Source organism: Harmonia axyridis, chromosome 2 (genome assembly GCF_914767665.1).
Source record: "Harmonia axyridis chromosome 2, icHarAxyr1.1, whole genome shotgun sequence".
NCBI classification, from domain to species: Eukaryota; Metazoa; Arthropoda; class Insecta; order Coleoptera; family Coccinellidae; genus Harmonia; species Harmonia axyridis.
In genome coordinates this window covers 41,459,464-41,479,448 of record NC_059502.1, presented here as the reverse complement: position 1 = coordinate 41,479,448, position 19,985 = coordinate 41,459,464, and positions in this window count along the sequence as shown.

Here is a 19,985-nt window from a genome sequence, read left to right as displayed (position 1 = left end):
CGCAGACTCCTCAAATAAAAACTTTCGTGATCTTCATGACCAGATCAATAGAAAAAGAGGTATATTATTACCAAGAAGGAACTTTTAATTTTTTACAATTTTTTAAGGTCCGGGGTAAGGAAAATTCGAGAAAATTCGAGAAAATTTTTCGACTCAAATATTGTCAGGCGAGAGTGGGATTCGAATAACCATGAACTGCCAACACCAACTCTGCTTACCGATTTTCCGTAGTCCCCATAGTTTAGGAGAAATTTGAATTCGAAATTTTTGGAAAAAACCGTAAAAATTCAATCTCTCTACAAAAATCGTTATATCTCCTAAACTATTCGTCGCATACCCCTCAAATAAAAACTTTCGTGATCTACGTGACCAGATCAATAGAAAAAGAGGTATATTATTACCAAGAAGGAACTTTTAATTTTTTAAAATTTTTCAAGGTCCGGGGTAAGGAAAATTCGAGAAAATTCAATCTCTCTACAAAAATCGTTATATCTCCTAAACTATTCGTCGCAGACACCTCAAATAAAAACTTTCGTGATCTTCGTGAACTACGTGAACAGATCAATAGAAAAAGAGGTATATTATCACCAAGAAGGAACTTTTAATTTTTCACAATTTTTTAAGGTCCGGGGTAAGGAAAATTCGAGAAAATTCAATCTCTCTACAAAAATTGTTATATCTCCTACACTATTCGTCGCAGACCCCTCAAATAAAAACTTTCGTGATCTACGTGAACAGATCAATAGAAAAAGAGGTATTTTATTACCAAGAAAGATCTTTTGATTTTTTACAATTTTTCAAGGTCCGGGGTAAGGAAAATTCGAGAAAATTCAATCTCTCTATAAAAATCGTTATATCTCCTAAACTATTCGTCGCGGACTGCTCAAATAAAAACTTTCGTGATCTACATGACCAGATCAATAGAAAAAGAGGTATATTATTACCAAGAAGGAACTTTCAATTTTTTACAATTTTTTAAGGTCCGGGGTAAGAAAATATCGAGAAAATTCGAGAAAATTTTTCGACTCAAATATTGTCAGGCGAGAGTGGGATTCGAATAACCATGAACTGCCAATACCAACTCTGCTCACCGATTTTCCGTAGTCCCCATAGTTCAGGAGGAATTTGAATTCGAAATTTTTGGAAAAAACCGTAAAAATTCAAACTCTCTACAAAAATCGTTATATCTCCTAAACTATTCGTTGCAAACCTCTCAAATAAAAACTTTCGTGATCTACGTGACCAGATCAATAGAAAAAGAGGTATATTATTACCAAGAAGGAACTTTTAATTTTTTCCAATTTTTTAAGGTCCGGGGTAAGGAAAATTCGAGAAAATTCAATCTCTCTACAAAAATCGTTATATCTCCTAAACTTTTCGTCGCAGACCCCTCAAATAAAAACTTTCGTGATCTACGTGAACAGATCAATAGAAAAAGAGGTATTTTATTACCAAGAAAGATCTTTTAATTTTTCACAATTTTTCAAGGTCCGGGGTAAGGAAAATTCGAGAAAATTCAATCTCTCTATAAAAATCGTTATATCTCCTAAACTATTCGTCGCAGACTCCTCAAATAAAAACTTTCGTGATCTTCATGACCAGATCAATAGAAAAAGAGGTATATTATTACCAAGAAGGAACTTTTAATTTTTTACAATTTTTTAGGGTCCGGGGTAAGGAAAATTCGAGAAAATTCGAGAAAATTTTTCGACTCAAATATTGTCAGGCGAGAGTGGGATTCGAATAACCATGAACTGCCAATACCAACTCTGCTCACCGATTTTCCGTAGTCCCCATAGTTTAGGAGAAATTTGAAGTCGAAATTTTTGGAAAAAACCGTAAAAATTCAATCTCTCTATAAAAATCGTTATATCTCCTAAACTACTATAAAGTAACGTAGTAAATTTTCTCGAATTTTCCTTACCCCGGACCTTAAAAAATTGGAAAAAATTAAAAGTTCCTTCTTGGTAATAATATACCTCTTTTTCTATTGATCTGGTCACGTAGATCACGAAAGTTTTTATTTGAGGGGTTTGCAACGAATAGTTTAGGAGATATAACGATTTTTGTAGAGAGATTGAATTTTTACGGTTTTTTCCAAAAATTTCGAATTCAAATTCCTCCTGAACTATGGGGACTACGGAAAATCGGTGAGCAGAGTTGGTATTGGCAGTTCATGGTTATTCGAATCCCACTCTCGCCTGACAATATTTGAGTCGAAAAATTTTCTCGAATTTTCTCGAATTTTTTTTACCCCGGACCTTAAAAAATTGTAAAAAATTGAAAGTTCCTTCTTGGTAATAATATACCTCTTTTTCTATTGATCTGGTCATGTAGATCACGAAAGTTTTTATTTGAGCAGTCCGCGACGAATAGTTTAGGAGATATAACGATTTTTATAGAGAGATTGAATTTTCTCGAATTTTCCTTACCCCGGACCTTGAAAAATTGTAAAAAATCAAAAGATCTTTCTTGGTAATAAAATACCTTTTTTTCTATTGATCTGTTCACGTAGATCACGAAAGTTTTCATTTGAGGGGTCTGCGACGAATAGTTTAGGAGATATAACGATTTTTGTAGGGAGATTGAATTTTCTCGAATTTTCCTTACCCCGGACCTTAAAAAATTGTGAAAAATTAAAAGTTCCTTCTTGGTGATAATATACCTCTTTTTCTATTGATCTGTTCACGTAGTTCACGAAGATCACGAAAGTTTTTATTTGAGGGGTCTGCGACGAATAGTTTAGGAGATATAACGATTTTTGTAGAGAGATTGAATTTTCTCGAATTTTCCTTACCCCGGACCTTGAAAAATTGTAAAAAATTAAAAGTTCCTTCTTGGTAATAATATACCTCTTTTTCTATTGATCTGGTCACGTAGATCACGAAAGTTTTTATTTGAGGGGTATGCGACGAATAGTTTAGGAGATATAACGATTTTTATAGAGAGATTGAATTTTCTCGAATTTTCCTTACCCCGGACCTTGAAAAATTGTAAAAAATTGAAAGATCTTTCTTGGTTATAAAATACCTCTTTTTCTATTGATCTGTTCACGTAGATCACGAAAGTTTTTATTTGAGGGGTCTGCGACGAAAAGTTTAGGAGATATAACGATTTTTGTAGAGAGATTGAATTTTCTCGAATTTTCCTTACCCCGGACCTTAAAAAATTGTAAAAAATTAAAAGTTCCTTCTTGGTGATAATATACCTCTTTTTCTATTGATCTGTTCACGTAGATCACGAAAGTTTTATATGAGGTGTCTGCGACGAACTTTGTATAAATGTAAAATTTTGTTTGTTTTTTTTGAAGAAATTTCTTTTCCTAAAACTTAAATTAAATTTTTGCAAGAACTACTATCTCAGAAGGAAAAAAAGATCGTCTTCGTGAAAATTCCAATCAACCATAAACAGTATTAGCTATTTCAGGACTTTGGACTCTTTATTCCTTTTTCTTTGCTCTTGAAATCAGGTGAATTTCGCTCAATATAATAAAAAAAAACTTGACCAAACTTTATAATTTTCCCCTGTGTTCAGCGGCGCTACGTTCTCCTACTTCTGTAACCTAGATAAATGAGGATTTTTTGGAAGATCGTACCTCATGCACTCGAATCATGTAATTTTTTTTTGTTTCACAAAAAACACAAATATACCAGTATTAAACTCTGAATTAACCTATATCTATAATGACCCAAAACAAAACACTCATTAATTTCCGTTTTATAACCTATTATTCCTTTTCCTGGGTCAGAACAATTTTTTTGGAGAATTCTCGTCTCTGATTATTATGAAATTTTTTTTTCTATTGGTCCTCTAATTCACTTGAAAATCAGAACTCAGTTGAATAATTACTCAAAAAAAAGTTCTGTCCAAGGTCAGATTGGATTTCTTTAAATTTTATTATCCTGGATATTAGACATGAGAACTCAGAATATATTGAATTTCTCTCTTACTACAGTTGAAGGTCTGTGCTTATAATTTACATCTGGTGTACGCTAGTAGTTTCGATTGTCTGGGATACCAACTATTCAATGGCATAGGCCTCGATTTGGTAACATTTTGGATGTTCCACCATTTACTAATGTACATGCCTAAAACCTCTAGAATTTGCTTCTGAATAAGGATTGGTTAAGTCTATTCAATTCTTTTACATTTTTAGACCTCAGATTTAAAAGAATAGAAAAATTCGTCGTTTCGCAATTCAGAATCAAACAATAATTGACCAATGAAATAGAGTAATGTCTAGAAATGACAATGCATATGAAATATGAAAGCAAGGTTTCAAATGAATAAACTCTGCAATCGATTAAAAAGACGGCATTAAATTGCGAATGTAGAATCTTATATTGTTATTATTAGAACTCTTTATTGCTAAATTCATATGTTAGAATCTTATATTCAATTTTTATATTTTTTTATTTATAAATTCCCAATTCTATTCATGTTTCTTTGGACGAATACCAGTTTCTACTATGAAATGAATAATTACAATTCAATTGTATCTATCAATTTCAACATATGTGATCTCCAATTTCAATATCTTTCTTCAATTATTCCTGAAAAGTGATCATTCAAACTTTCATTCTTAACTTCACAAATGATTAATTACTCAACTATCTAATCATCATCAGTGAATAGTAACGAATATTCATAAATATCAACTACTCACTGAATAGAAAACTATTCACTGAATAGCTAGAAGGCTAATTTCTTAGAGTATATTCTATGTTCTAAGGTAAATTTCATAAAAAACTTCAAAAAGGATGAAAGTGTGGCGGCTTCTCATAAAGCTTGTAACGATTCAACGGACCGTATGTAATTTTGCCCAGCTCATGTTTAAGAAACGCCACTGATCCCCGATGTAATTTATCGAACACTATCGATTCCCATTTTTAATACAGAGAGTGCGCGGAGATTGCCGTTCAATATGGGAATTTTCAGTTTTCAGCTGAAAGAGGATTATTATGAATTTGACGACTGATTGAAAACAGGTGGAGAGTGAGTGTGATATTTTTTGGTGGCTTTACGTATGGTTGAGTACCTTAATATTAGATATTGAATATTACCTAATTATTTCTTTGAATAACAGTAATTCTATCTAACGATTTGATATCTGATAGTTTGATTTGATATTCCATTGTCTCTTTTCTTTTTTTTCTCTTAACACACAGTAGTGTGTAAGGATTTTTTTTTCCTTCTTTCTTTTGAGAGCCGCCAGGAAGTACATATTCCCTTTCTTGCTGTAATTAACTATAAATTTCATTCAAATTAAATAAATTTCCTTCTTATAATAACTCTCGGATCATATGTACATTTTTTTTTATTCTTTGTATTTAATTGTTTCTTATAACATAAGTTTTTTTCACTTTCCGGAAAGTATTCAATAAGTAACTCATTTTTTTATAATAGTTTATAATTTCTGTCAATTCCAAATTTTATAAAATACTTTTGATACTATTTTTCTAAATTCTACCAGAACATTTTTATCTCCGACAATTGTACAAATCTAATTTCCTGAATTTTTCTCTCCACGCATGCTCAAGCAACCATTTTGATACGAAGAAGATTCCACAATTTCCGTACAAGTTCCTAACCAGGCTGCACTGAATCTGCATCCTGATCAAGGTTACACAGAAACCTTCATCTAATATTTGGACGAAATACTGCAAGTGCCGTTGAGTTTCACTCCAGGCGAGCATCCACCAAATTGGAACCCGAGATTCGAATTTCTTTTCACCACTTCGATCCAAGAGCAATATTCTGATATCAAGCACCTATCAAAATTGAGAAACAAGATCTACCAAGTGAGATATCAAAATTCATCTTTCGATAACCTACTTATTCCAAATTCTGTCTGGAGACCTAATATCCGAATTGTAAGATCAGTGAAATTTTCATCATTTGTAAATGTTCTGAGTTCATTTTTTTTCTCAGCCTTCAGCAATATTTTTTTTGTAAATTCTGAATAAATTTTTTTTCTCAGCCTTCAGCAATATTTTTTTTAAATAGTTTTAATATATTTGTAAAATTTAATTCGTTTTATTTCTTACCACTAAGCAAGATATCTCTTATCTATCTCCCGTTTCTCTTACTTAACTTAATTTTTTTTTTATCATCTCTATTAATATTTTGTTTGAGAAATTTCATTTTTATGAAATTTGGTTTACTTTAGTAAGCCTGGCGCCCAACAATTAATTAGTCAAGTTAACAAGTTCATTTGGTGCCCACACCCTCACCGTATCAACTGAGCAGCCGACAGGCATACGTGTGATTTCACTTTACACAATTGGCGCCCATCGCGTGGCCCTCAAAGGGTGCGTTGGCTTGACATAATTTTTTTCTTTTCTAAATCTTGCTGAGTGGAAGTTTTTTGTTATACATTTGATCCGACAGAACTTGGTACATTGTTATTCAGTATTAATATTTTTTCGTATTCTCATTTCTATACCATATTGAACGACCATCTTTCTTTTTAAATTCACTTTTCTGTTTTATATTTTCGCTTTTTTACACTAATTTCCGTTACTGATTTCTATAATTTGATAAAGTATGAATCCCAATCATTTGAAGGCCTATGAATTGGTCTATGAAATTAAAATTCGCGGCGTTGAACCAACTGCCGATGTTGAAAGTAAGAGGAAAGTTTTGAGAGGGCTTTTGAGCCAAGAAAAGGCAAATCGTAGTTTTTATATCGTAACAAATCCCTATACTCATGACCAGGATGTAACTGAAATGAAAGAAACTATTAAAGATCTTAAAGATATTATTTCTAAATTCGGTGGAACTAAAGATGATCCTATCTTTCATAGAGTATCGAGTCGTTTAGCTCATTTGTCGAATCGTTTATCCATGCTTGTTGCGGAGGAGGATGCCGAAATCTTGGCAAAGAAGGAAATTCAGTATGAGGTGCTAGAGTTAGAGGCAGATCTCGATTTAAAAATTTCTCCAGCTAGAACTTCTACTCCAACTGAGAAGAATGCTCCTGTCAATTATGCTAGTCCTTCGAATAGTAGGTTCGTTCCTCCCTATAAATGGAATATTTATTTCACAGGTTCTGTTAAGGATGAGTCAGTTACTTCATTCTTGGAAAAGGTGGAACTATTGAGGCAAGCTCGAGGTGTGTCCGAACAGGAGTTATTTCAGTCTGCTTGCGATCTGTTCAGAGGTTCTGCGTGGACGTGGTTTGTGAATAATAGATGCAAGTTTCAAAATTGGGGTGAATTGGTCAAGGAGTTGAAAAAAGATTTCCTTCCATACTTTTATGAAGAAGATTTAGAGCAAGAAATCAATTCCAGAACTCAAGGTTGTAATGAGCGAGTTTCTTTGTATATTTCTTCAATGGAGGGTCTTTTTAACAGGTTAACTGTCAAGCCAGATGAGGAGATCAGGGTTAGGAAAATTCGCCGAAATTTGTTGCCTTTTTATATTTCAGGTTTAGCGTTGTATAGTCCCAAGACTGTGAGTGAGTTGTCTGAACTTTGCAAGAAGTTGGAAGAGTCTCGAATATGGGCTGATCGCTACAGAGCCCCTTCGAATCATGATGCTGGCCTATTGGAACCAGATCTCAGCAGACCCTTGCCGGAATCAAACTTTTCATCCCCAAGTCACCGACCAAATTTCCAAAAAAATAATATCTCCACTAATATATCTATAGTATCTAATTCTCGATGTTGGAACTGTGGTTTAACTGGTCATAATTATCCTCAATGTCGAAAACCTAGAACTGTTTTTTGTTATGGTTGTGGTCTAAAAAATACCGTTAAATCTAGGTGTAATAATTGCAATTCAAAAAACGTAAATCGGGGTGGCGAAAAACTGAACGTCGTCACCAGTCGAGAAAGCAAAAGTTCAGTAAATCGGCCATCAGCCAGTCACACTTCAACCCAATCGAAGGGGAGAAAAAACACTCTGAACCAGTAGAACTTTCATCATCTCGCCCATCCTCTGTTAATATGAATCCTCTTTTCGTCATGAAACCTAACGATAACCGCCCTTATCTCAATGTCGAGGTCTTTGATCAGAAAATTCTCGCTCTCGCCGATACTGGCAGCACATCTTCTATTTTAGGTTCCGCAGGGTTTGCTCTTCTTCAAAGATATAATATTCCGATACAGTATGAGTCCCCAATTAATGTTACAACTGCTGATGGTAAACCTCAAGATTTCCTAGGGTATATTTTGGTTCCTATTTCACTTGAAGGTGTCGTGAGGCAATTAAAAATTTTAATAATTCCATCTGTTACTCATAATCTCATTTTAGGAATGGATTTCTTCAAATTGTTCGGTATTGAAGTTAGGTTTTCTGATCTTTCCTATTCTCTCGATTCCTCCGTGTGTACAATCAATGCCATTCAACCATTTTCTAAATTAACACCCTCTCAGAAAAATGATCTTCAGAATATAATAAAATGTTTCGAATATATCGCTCCTAAAGATAGGATAGGTCGTACTCCCTTAATAACTCATCATATCGACACCGGAAATGCTAAACCTATCGTCCAACGACAATATCCCTTATCTCCTGCTATGCAGACTCATTTAAATAAAGAAATAGACGAAATGTTAAAACTTAAAGTAATTCAACCTTCTCAATCTCCTTGGTGTAGCCCTTTATGGTTGGTTCCAAAACGTTCGGGGGAATATCGTGTATGTTTTGACGGTAGAAAGTTAAATGAAGTAACGGTGGATGATACGTATCCTATGCCTCTAATAGATGGTATACTTAATAAACTGAGGGATGCTAAATATCTCTCATCAATTGACTTAACGAAAGCTTTTTTCCAAATTCCGTTAGATAGATCTTCCTGTGCGAAAACCGCTTTTGCAGTGCATGGACGTGGTTTGTTTGAATTTGTCGTTTGTCCGTTTGGATTGAAGAATAGTCCAAAAGCAATGTCTCGTTTAATGGATAAGGTAATAGGACCTGATTTAGCGCCGTATTGTTTCGTTTATCTCGACGATATAATTATAGCTACTCCTACATTTGAACTCCACATCAAAGTTTTGGAGGAAGTATATCAGCGACTTAAGAATGCTAATCTTACTGTAAACTTAGATAAATGTGAATTTTGTCGTCCATCTCTTATCTATCTCGGTTTTGTAGTTGATGAACATGGTTTACGAACTGATCCAGAAAAGGTTTCCGCGATAGTGAATTATCCAACTCCTAAAAATACAACTGAAATTAAACGTTTAATAGGTCTTGTCAGTTGGTATCGTCGTTTCATTAGGGATTTTTCATCTATTTGTTCCCCAATTTCAGATCTCTTACATGGTAGGAAGAAAGGACAACCGATAGTCTGGACTCCGGAAGCCGAAGTAGCTTTCAACGAAATAAAGTCTCGCCTAGTTTCTGCACCAGTATTAGCCAGCCCTGATTTTTCAAAACCCTTCGTCATTCAGTGTGATGCTTCTGATACCGGTGTAGGTGCAATTTTATACCAAGAATGTGATGGCGTAGAACATCCAGTAGCTTACGCTAGTAAGACACTTACATCTTGTCAACGTAAATATACCGTCACAGAAAAAGAACTCCTAGCGGTCATTTTTGGTATCGAAAAATTTCGAAGTTATGTAGAAGGTACGAAATTTACGATAGAAACGGATCATGCTTCTCTTATATATCTTCATAACCTTTCAAACCCATCAGGACGTTTGACTAGATGGGCAGTTAAACTTTCTCAATTCGATTTCACTATTAAACATCGAAAAGGTTCTCTAAACGTAGTGGCCGATGCATTATCTCGTTCGGTAGCTGATATATCTGTTATTGATGTTTCTCATTTTCAACCAGATAAGTGGTATAAATCGATGGTTAAGAAAGTTCAAAAGAATCCCGAACTTTATCCTTCATTTCGTGTCGAGAATGAAATACTTTATAAACATATTGTATCACGAAATACTATTGTCAGTAATTTGACCGATTGGAAAATTGTTGTGCCTTCAGCCAATCGACATGAGATTCTTCAATTCTATCACGATAAAGAAACTTCAGGTCATTTAGGGATATCTAAAACGCTAGCTCGAATATCTGAATTATATTACTGGCCAAAAATTAGGAAAAATGTGTATAAATATGTAAGAAAATGTCCTGTTTGTGCTGCGTGTAAAAGTTCAAATTTACCCCAAGCTGGTCACATGGGTTCTTACAAGAACATTAATTTTCCATTTCAATGTATCTCTGCTGATTTGTTGGGTCCATACCCAAGATCTAAAAATGGTAACCAGTATGTCTTGGTAGTTGTCGATTGGTTCACCAAATTCGTGTTAGTACACCCCATGTCAAAGGCTACCTCTAAAAGTATTCTCAAGTTCATAGAAAATAATATATTTCTTATTTACGGTGTACCGCAGATTTTTATTGTCGATAATGGAAGTCAATTTGTCAGTAAAGAGTTCAAGAAGTTGATGGAGACTTATCGTGTTCAGAAAATTTGGTATAATGCTAAATATCATCCCCAAGTAAATTTCACGGAAAGAGTCAACAAAGTTATTGTAACTTCAATTCGGTGTTATATTCATGAAAACCATAAAACCTGGGATTCTTCTATATTTAAAGTGGCTCAGGCCATCAGGTTGGCAAAACATGATGTCACAGGTTATTCTCCGGCTTTCCTTAATTTCGCTAGAAATATTCCCGTTACTGGAGATTTCTATGGAAAGATTTCTGACAATCAAAATAATACAATTTCTATATCTGAGAAGTCTCAACGCATTGATGATGTGCAGAAACTGCCCGAATTATTTGTAGATATTCGCAAGAAATTACATCAGGCCTATCTTAGAAATGCTCATCAATACAATTTAAGAAAACGAAAAGTAAGATTTTATGTCGGCGATAAAGTCTGGAAAAGAAATGTAACTTTGTCTTCAGCGGCTAATAATTATTCTGCGAAATTAGCTCCTAAATATTTGCCTTGCATTATTACTAGGGTTGTTTCAGATTTGGTATACGAGCTTAAGGACGTGGATGGTAACGATTTGGGTCGTTGGCACATTAAAGATCTTAAATCATCTTATGATGATGATTCGGATTCGGCTGAGGAGGAGTATTTTAGCGCAGATTCGGATGACTCATGAATATTTTCTCTATTTTTCTCTATTGCAAGTATTATGCGTGGATACATAATGAATTACTGTTGGATGGTGCAATGTTATGAAAGAATCTATCTTTGGTAGCTCCTTTATGGAAAATTTGTGCTTTCATGATATGAACTATTCAGCAGGGATGTGTTGTGTTGATTCTGAATTACTTCGGTATTTATGATATTTGGGAATCAATGCATTTTTCATATCATTTTGATTTATGTTACATGCCTTATTTATCTTACCTATCTGTATCTCTCAAAGTTTTCCTTGCATCGTATCTTTTCATATAATATGAATATTGAGTCTGATTTAAATTTGTGCTTCTTAAGTCATTTCCTTTGCTGTATGGCGAATTAAAAAATAAAAAAAAAAATATTGTAAACTTCTTAAGTTTCCAAATTTTTTTTTCGCCCAGTTGGGGTGGTGTGTAACGATTCAACGGACCGTATGTAATTTTGCCCAGCTCATGTTTAAGAAACGCCACTGATCCCCGATGTAATTTATCGAACACTATCGATTCCCATTTTTAATACAGAGAGTGCGCGGAGATTGCCGTTCAATATGGGAATTTTCAGTTTTCAGCTGAAAGAGGATTATTATGAATTTGACGACTGATTGAAAACAGGTGGAGAGTGAGTGTGATATTTTTTGGTGGCTTTACGTATGGTTGAGTACCTTAATATTAGATATTGAATATTACCTAATTATTTCTTTGAATAACAGTAATTCTATCTAACGATTTGATATCTGATAGTTTGATTTGATATTCCATTGTCTCTTTTCTTTTTTTTCTCTTAACACACAGTAGTGTGTAAGGATTTTTTTTTCCTTCTTTCTTTTGAGAGCCGCCAGGAAGTACATATTCCCTTTCTTGCTGTAATTAACTATAAATTTCATTCAAATTAAATAAATTTCCTTCTTATAATAACTCTCGGATCATATGTACATTTTTTTTTATTCTTTGTATTTAATTGTTTCTTATAACATAAGTTTTTTTCACTTTCCGGAAAGTATTCAATAAGTAACTCATTTTTTTATAATAGTTTATAATTTCTGTCAATTCCAAATTTTATAAAATACTTTTGATACTATTTTTCTAAATTCTACCAGAACATTTTTATCTCCGACAATTGTACAAATCTAATTTCCTGAATTTTTCTCTCCACGCATGCTCAAGCAACCATTTTGATACGAAGAAGATTCCACAATTTCCGTACAAGTTCCTAACCAGGCTGCACTGAATCTGCATCCTGATCAAGGTTACACAGAAACCTTCATCTAATATTTGGACGAAATACTGCAAGTGCCGTTGAGTTTCACTCCAGGCGAGCATCCACCAAATTGGAACCCGAGATTCGAATTTCTTTTCACCACTTCGATCCAAGAGCAATATTCTGATATCAAGCACCTATCAAAATTGAGAAACAAGATCTACCAAGTGAGATATCAAAATTCATCTTTCGATAACCTACTTATTCCAAATTCTGTCTGGAGACCTAATATCCGAATTGTAAGATCAGTGAAATTTTCATCATTTGTAAATGTTCTGAGTTCATTTTTTTTCTCAGCCTTCAGCAATATTTTTTTTGTAAATTCTGAATAAATTTTTTTTCTCAGCCTTCAGCAATATTTTTTTTAAATAGTTTTAATATATTTGTAAAATTTAATTCGTTTTATTTCTTACCACTAAGCAAGATATCTCTTATCTATCTCCCGTTTCTCTTACTTAACTTAATTTTTTTTTTATCATCTCTATTAATATTTTGTTTGAGAAATTTCATTTTTATGAAATTTGGTTTACTTTAGTAAGCCTGGCGCCCAACAATTAATTAGTCAAGTTAACAAGTTCATTTGGTGCCCACACCCTCACCGTATCAACTGAGCAGCCGACAGGCATACGTGTGATTTAACTTTACAAGCTCCACATAGCAACAATAAACACAGCATTCGGTAGCCTAGACGTTAAGAGGTAGACTCACTCACCGTGATGCGACAAGGTGCCGGGTTCGAGTCCCGGCGGCTCCCGATAATAATAAATTTCCCAAGCGTCTGTGACACGGCACACACAATTATACCAAAGTCACCCTGATGAGTCCGGTGTGTGTGCCAGGGACGAAACGCATAAGTAGGCATATGTGCTATCCAACAAAAGTATGTTCGCTTTCTTCGGTTGGCAGATCGAATGTCCCTATTATCGGGAACAAAATATAATTTCGGAAATTTGTACTTTGGTCGGGCGACACAAAAATAATATTAAAGTAAATATAATAATTTAACATAATTGTTATATTCCGCTAAAGATCGAAATGTCGAAATATCAACAGAAAATGGTTTTCTCATTACCTATGTTATAATTATCAACAGAATTTAATATTTATTTTTCAGCTTGCCACATCTATCAGAATCAATTATAACCATATATAAGGGGTACATTTGTATTTATCTATGAATATAACCACGCTTAACATGAAACCACGGAATGCAGATTACAGAAACCACAAAATACAAATATACCCCTAGCTACACTAGCGCCATCTATTTATCCTGTCCGCTGGACATTTTTTCAATGCGAACTGTGGACCATAGATTACAATAAAATTAAGCTGGAAATGAAGAAACGAAATACAGATAATTTTGTGGGATTGGAATTTTTTATTTCGAGCACAGTTTAGGAACTATCTGTTTGAAAATTATTATTATGATTATATATATTATTATTGAAATTTAAAATGAGGCGCACGCGCACTTCTATATTCTACCTAATAGACTAAGGGCCAGTTGCACCATTTGCCTAAACATTAATTAAAAATTTAAACGTTGATTACTCTATGATTTCTCAAGAGAAATCAGAAATTAATCAATGTTTAAATTTTAATCAATGTTTAGGCAAATGTTGCAACTGGCCCCTAATATAAGGTATATGGTTTGACCTGTACATAGTTAAGACGAAGAAAAATATTCTATGTTCGTCAACCATGCCGGGTTGACAAATTGTAAGTAACCTCAGTTTAGCGAATATTCTTTCAAGAGTTACTTTATAAACAGTTGTTGAAGTGATATTTCTAGTGGAAAGTTTCATGTTTAAATAGAAAATTGTTTGAATATGGAGGTAATTTTTTCAATACTAGCTTAGGGTTGTTTTAATTTATTCGAATATTTTCAAATATCAGTTATATTTCATGTAGTTAGTTTTTTTTTTATTGGTTTATGGATTTTCAACCATCATAACGAAAAATTTATTACAATTCATGAAATTTCGACTTTTTAGTTTGTTTTCATGTTTTCTGGAAGTCATAGACTACTCCATTCAATGAGAAATTGCAGTTTTCCTTAGTTGAAGTTTTTCCTCGAAATCTCCTTAAGTATAGAATTTGCTTGAGACCCCTCTCTTTTTATATCTACGTAAAATTGACTGAATGAACAAAAAAATATGCGGCGCACGCGCACTTCTATATTTTACCCAATAGACAAAGGGCCAGTTGCACCATTTGCCTAAACATTAATTAAAAATTCAAACGTTGATTACTCTATGATTTCTCGAAAGAAATCAGAAATTAATCAATGTTGAAATTTTAATCAATGTTTAGGCAAATGGTGCAACTTGCCCCTAACATTAGGTATATGGCTCGACCTGTACATAGTTAAGAAGAAGAAAAATATTCTATGTTCGTCAACCATGCCGGGTTGACAAATTGAAAGTAACCTCAGTTTAACGAACATTCTTCAAAGAGTTACTTTATAAACAGTTGTTGAAGTGATATTTCTAGTGGAAAGTTTCATGTTTGAATAGTTAATTGTTTGAATATGGAGGTAATTTTTTTAATACTAGCTTTGGGATATTTTCATTTATTCGAATATTTTCAAAAATCAGTTATATTTTATGTAGTTAGTTTTTTTTTATTGGTTTATGAATTTTCAACTTTCTTAACGTGAAATTTATTACAATTCAAGAAATTTCGACTTTTTAGTTTCTTTTCATGTTTTCTGGAAGTCATAGACTACTCCATTCAATGAGAAATTGCAGTTTTCCTCAGTTGAAGATTTTCCTCGAAAACTCTTCAAGTATAGAGTTTGCTTGAGACCCCTCTCTTTTTATATCTACGTAAAATTGACTGAATGAATAAAAAAATATAGATTTTTCCAAAAAACTTTTCATAAGATATCTATAGGAATCTCTTCAACTTATGAACTGTTCAGCTTATACTCAAGTATTTCCATATTGCTGAAATTATCATCAACCAAGCTATCTGATAATGCAATAATATACTGGGTGTGCCGTTTGAAATAAGTAGGTAGTAATCTGAAATTGTTAAAATTTTCAGCAGAAAATTATTATTAGTTTTCCATAAACAATAAGCCATCGCGGTGAATCACCCTGTACATCATTATCATTCAGCCTTCTGCTTCCACTGAGGGATATAAATTTCGCCTTACTGGTTTATGACTGTTTTGCAATTATCTCTGGCCAAGCGTTTTTATAGACTATTTCAAGGGACTTTGGATATACTATATACAGAAATATTATAATTTCCAAAATGATTTCAACTATTATATTGTTATTTTTTTTTCAGAAACTACATTTCTTGGAGTTAACTGCGTTAGAAGAAGAAGAGGTCCGTATTATAAATAATATATTATTTACCAATTCTAGTGAATACAAATTACCCTGTAGAGTTAAACAAAAATTTTCTGCAAGTAAGTATAGAGATCTTAAAAGAATTATTCATGGTCAATATGAATATGTAATATAATAATGAATCAACTAATATCAACTTTTTCAGAAAATGAGTGTAGAAAATCTGTAATCAATTACAATGGATTATCAATCACAAAACCTTTTATCCAGAATGAGATGACAGGAAAACATTCGAAACCTTCAACTCCCCCTAGTTGAGCTGTAAAAACAGTTGAAATTATTGCAAGAGATAATACAGAGATAATCAAAAATGATACAATTTCCAATAGGACAATTGAAAAAATTGAAAGTAGCATCTCGGATAAAAATGAATCTAAAATTGAGGAGCCCACAGTAAATGTATGGAAAAAATCATGGGCTAGTCTATTTGATAAAGATGTTAAAACAATTTCGAATGAGAAAATAGATAATAAAATTAATGATTCACATGTAACATCTTTAAACCATACAAAAGTAGTCAAAAAAATAGATTCAGCCACCCATATGTTAGGAGGTGAGTTCAAAACCACATCTTTTTTTATATATTTATCTTACTTTCAACTAACAATTTGCTTACATCTACAGTAGATAATTATTTTACTTAGTTGAACCCATTTTACTTGATGAAAAGTGGAATGCTTTGGTTTTCACCTACAAATATCAGTGAAAATTCAAGTTTCTATCATGGTTAGTAATATTTTTTAATTTTCAGAATTTCTCAAGAACTATAAAATTGATGGGACCCAAACCAGTTTTAAACCCAGGGGTTTACGAAACAAAAGTAACTTTCGTTATATAAACTCAATATTACAAGCCTTACTTGCTTGCCCACCACTTTGTAATCTCCTCAAACGGCTATCAGAGAACTTCACTCACAATAATGCACTGAAATCAATAACAATGAGTGAAAATATGTAAGTATAAATTAATATAATTTGCAACTTTGATTGAATAACAATTTTATATATGTATTTTCATTATTCAACTATTCCAGGTGTAAATTTATGAATAACTTCGATAATCTGCCCAATGTAAGACGCAAGTCAGGTTCAAAAAAGAAAAACAAGAAGCAAACTTTCGTCAATATAGACAATGGCAATTCGTTTGAGGCCTCATCGTTTTATACGATGCTAAACGGAACACGTAGCGATTCTTTCCTTGTTGAAGGCCGACAAGAAGACGCCGAAGAAATCTTGGGCCTTCTGTTGAATGGACTCAATGATGAAATGATGGGAATAATGAAATTGATTAGCCATGACGAAAATATTCAAGCAGCTAAAAAAGAAGTGAAAATAGATGTGGATGATTGGAAAGTTATTGGTCCTAGGAACGAAGGGAATGTAACAAGAGAAATACAAATGGACAAGACACCGATTAGTGATATATTCGGAGGACTTCTCTGTTCAAGAATCCATAAAACCGGAGACGAAACTTCAGAAAATATTGAACCATTCCTAACATTGACATTAAATATTAAGAAAGCAAATAACATAGCTGAAGCTTTAGAAGGCCTTACAACCAAGAACAAACTAAAGGGTCTGACATCATCGAAAACGAAAGAAACGGTTGAAGCATGGCAGCAAGTGATGATAGAGAAGTTGCCTGTAGTTTTAGTATTACATTTGAAATGCTTCGAATACAGAATGAATGGCTGCACTAAAATAATGAAGACTATAGAATTTCCCATCAATCTGCAGATTGATTCTAAAATATTATCTGGAAGGACGAATACTTCAGCGGAGAGACAATATAAATTAATATCTGTAGTATACCTTGTAGGAAAGGAGGCCAGCTATGGGCATTATATAGCAGATACTTTCCATTCGGGGTATAATACATAGTTGAGGTTTGATGACTCTAAAATAAACAGAGTTACGGAAGAAGATGTTCTCAAACGTCAAGGAGATAGAGTTCCTTATTTATTATTTTATCGAAGGAGTGATACGGTGTGAAGTGTAAAGATTCATTGATATAGTTGTTAATTTGTACAGATTAGATTTAAGGATGCTGAACATTGTAATATTTTTCTGTTGTTTCATGAGTAATGCCATGTATTGTATTTCGGGAGAATATGATAAATTGACTTTACATAGTTATATATATGTATATGTATATGTATATAAAAAATAAATATTATATTTTAATAAACAAACTTTGTATAAATGTAAAATTTTGTTTGTTTTTTTCGAAGAAATTTCTTTTCCTAAAACTTAAATTAAATTTTTGCAAGAACTACTATCTCAGAAGGAAAAAAGATCGTCTTCGTGAAAATTCCAATCAACCATAAACAGTATTAGCTATTTCAGGACTTTGGACTCTTTATTCCTTTTTCTTTGCTCTTGAAATCAGGTGAATTTCGCTCAATGTAATAAAAAAAAACTTGACCAAACTTTATAATTTTTCCCAGTGTTCAGCGGCGCTACGTTCTCCTACTTCTGTAACCTAGATAAATGAGGATATTTTGGAAGATCGTACCTCATGCACTCGAATCATGTAATTTTTTTTTGTTTCACAAAAATCACAAATATACCAGTCATGAACTCTGAATTAACCTATATCTATAATGACCCAAAACAAAACACTCATTAATTTCCGTTTTATAACCTATTATTCCTTTTCCTTGGTCAGAACAATTTTTTTGGAGAATTCTCGTCTCTGATTACTATAAAATTTCTTTCTTCTATTGGTCCTCTAATTCACTTGAAAATCAAAACTTAGTTGAATAATTACTCAAAAAAAAGTTCTGTCTAAGGTCAGATTGGATTTCTTTGAATTTTATTATCCTGGATATTAGACATGAGAACTCAGAATATATTGAATTCCTCTCTTACTACAGTTAAAGGTCTGTGCTTATAATTTACATCTGGTGTACGCTAGTAGTTTCGATTGTCTGGGATACCAACTATTCAATGGCATAGGCCTCGATTTGGTAACATTTTGGATGTTCCACCATTTACTAATGTAAATGCCTAAAACCTCTAGAATTTGCATCTGAATAAGGATTGGTCAAGTCTATTCAATTCTTTTACATTTTTAGACCTCAGATTTAAAAGAATAGAAAAATTCGTCGTTTCGCAATTCAGAATCAAACAATAATTGACCAATGAAATAGAGTAATGTCTAGAAATGACAATGCATATGAAATATGAAAGCAAGGTTTCAAATGAATAAACTCTGCAATCGATTAAAAAGACGGCATTAAATTTCGAATGTAGAATCTTTTATTCTTATTATAGAACTCTTTATTGCTAAATTCATATGTTAGAATCTTATATTCAATTTTTATATTTTTTTATTTATAAAATCCCAATTCTATTCATGTTTTTTTGGACGAATACCAGTTTCTACTATGAAATGAATAATTACAATTCAATTGTATCTATGAAGGACTGTTCTTATTCCCTTCTTTTTGTTTAAACAACAATTATCCAAGTAAGCCATTCCACATTGTTGATTTTCTTGGACTAGGATGTCACGCAGCTAGCTATAATCTCCCATGTGGTAAGGTCAATTGCTGCTGTAACCACAATTGGACGGCTGACTTCTGTTGTTGATTTCATTTGTTTGTTATTTCCTTCAATGTTTCTCATTCTAACACTTCTCATCGTATTGCACAAGGACGCAAGCTTGACACACGTGTCTATGGAAACCACATTGGTATAAGGGACTGTTCTTATTCCCTTCTTTCTGTATAATGATCAATTATCCAAGTAAGCCATTCCACATTGTTGATTTTCTTGAACTCGGATGACACGCAGGTAGCTATAATCTCCCACGTGGTAAGGTCAATTGCTGCTGTAACCACAAATGCACGACTGACTTCTGTTGTTGATTTCATTTGTTTGTTATTTCCTTCTATGTTTCTCATTCTAACACTTTTCATCGTATTGCACAGGGACGAAAGCTTGACACACGTGTCTAAGGAAACCACTTTTTTTTGTTTAATCAACAATTATCCAAGTAGGCCATTCCACATTGTTGATTTTCTTGGACTCGGATGTCACGCAGGTAGCTATAATCTCCCACGTGGTAAGGTCAATTGCTGCTGTAACCACAAATGCACGACTGACTTCTAATGTTGATTTCATTCGTTTGTTATTTTCTTCAATGTTTCTCATTCTAACACTTTTCATCGTATTGCACAGGGACGAAAGCTTGACACACGTGTCTATGGAAACCACATTCGTATAAGGGACTGTTCTTACTTCATTCTTTCTGTATAATGA